Source organism: Mustela nivalis, assembly GCF_964662115.1.
Source record: "Mustela nivalis genome assembly, chromosome: 15".
NCBI lineage: Eukaryota > Metazoa > Chordata > Mammalia > Carnivora > Mustelidae > Mustela > Mustela nivalis.
Window position 1 is genome coordinate 61,281,797 of NC_139034.1, and position 2,270 is coordinate 61,284,066.

Genomic DNA, 2,270 nt, shown 5'->3' on the forward strand with positions numbered 1-2,270 from the left:
TTTTATTTTAAAGGTTTTTATTTATTTGTTTGTTTGCAAGAGAGAGGGAGCCCAAACAGAGGGAGAGGCAGGCAGAGGGAGAAGAAAGCTCCCTGACGAGCAAGGAACCCTACACTGGCCTGGATCCCAGAACTCCAGGATCATGATTTGAGCCAAAGGCAGATGCTTAACTGACTAAGCCACTGAGGTGTCCCGGAAATATTCTATTTCTTAATATGGGTCCTGGTTGCATGGGTTTGTTCGGTTTATAAAAAATCATTGACCCGTACACTTACGAATTGCATATTTAACTAAAGTATGTGTATTTCAATAAAAAGTTGTTAAAGTGGGGAAAAAAAAAAAACAAGAAAAATTCCTTTTCCTTCAATTGTTTGTGACCTTTGGTAAATTTCTTAAGACTCTAAGTGTCAATTTCCTAATACATAAAATGGTAGTAACAATAGTACTTATTCCTATTATTGTGAAATACAGGGAGATAATATATATGATGCACTTGTCAAAATGGCTCCCAGCATTTAATAAATGTTAGCTAGCATTACCTTAATTATAATGATTGACAGATATACGGTGGAGTAGTTTTACTTCTAGATAAACAACTGGTGTGTTTTCTATGGTTACACACATTGGAGTCTTTTATTTATTTTACGATGACTCATACAGAGCATAAGCCAAGACACTTAGCCTAGAAAAAATATGATGTGGCCTAACTTAGGAGGCCTAACCAGCTTCTGTGTTCTTTGACATAATCTCTGTCATCTCTAAATTGTATTTATTACACATTTTAACTGTAAAAGGTGTTAAACATCGCTTTTTTTCTGCAGTCACTAGAAAGGAAAAGAACCTCCAGGATTAATATTATTTTATATTTGTTTGGTTGAATTTCATTTGAGCTTCCCAACCAGTGAGACAGCTAGGGAAGGAATTTGTATTCTGATATTTAAGATGAGCAAACCAGCTCAGCCGGTTAAATGACTTGCTCAGTAGCTGCATTGCTAAGTTGTGCAGAGCTGGGACCAAAGCTATAAGAAAATTATGTTGATAATTCAGGAAGTAAAAAGAGGAGGATAATTTAAGGTGAATAGTAAGAATCTTTGCTTGAGCAATGATGCCCAATGGAACTTTCTGTGATAATGTAAACATTCTTTATTTGCTCTGTTCAACACAATAGCCCCTATGCACTTTTGGCTGGTGTCACCCAGCAACCAAGTTTTTAATATTAATTTAAATATAAATGGTCATGTGTAACTATCGTATGTATATGCAACTGTATCATTTCCAGGAATCATGGCTGAAGGGTTGGGGATGCACGGAGAGCCAGCATCCTGTTCACTTTACGTGTTTAGGTCATCTTATCTGAATGGACATGCATGTATGGGGTTGGGATTGTTTGGCTTTTAAGCTTGTATGTATACAACTAATGTTAGGTATCTATTGTATGTTTGAAGATTGTCTTTTGGATGGGCTTATTTACTGCATTTTAAAAAGTAGACATTCATAGGGAACCTGCTACTAAACTAATTTTTAGACAACCTGCTTCTGGGTCGGGGTTTCGTAGTTAGCAAAGGAGCTCCCTTGCTGTGATCTATTGAAAGTCAACCCTCAACACTAGGGTTTAAAAAAAAAAAAAAAATAATAATAATAATAATACAGAAAACAATATCTAATATATGTTTATAAAATAAAAATTAATTAAACAAAAGAAGTGGTTGTTTTACTTTTTCCAAAAGCAGCAACCCCTGAGAGAATTAGCAACGATCTTAGAATTTTTATCCTGTTAGGTGGCAATACATTTGACTATATTTCTTCCAAAAGAAATGTTGACATATTGAGTTCATGATATGTTTACGTTCTATATTTAGTTTTATTAGTACTGTTTCAGAGGGTTTTTTCCTGTTGGATGTGGTAGGAACATCAATCGAGTATTTTGTATTGTTTTATGAATTACCACATTTAAACCAAGCTGGAAGTGGGGTGGTAGATTCACAGATAATCACTTCAAGGCTGCATTTACCTCTCTGAGCCTCAGTTTTTTTTTTAAAGATTTTATTTATTTATTTGACAGAGAGAAATCACAAGCAGACAGAGAGGCAGGTAGAGAGAGAGGAAGGGAAGCAGGCTCCCTGCCGAGCAGAGAGCCCGATGTGGGACTCGATCCCAGGATGCTGAGATCATGACCTGAGCCGAAGGCAGCGGCTCAACCCACTGAGCCACCCAGGCGCCCTGAGCCTCAGTTTTGATATATCCAAAATGAAGTTTTTGGAATAGGTGAC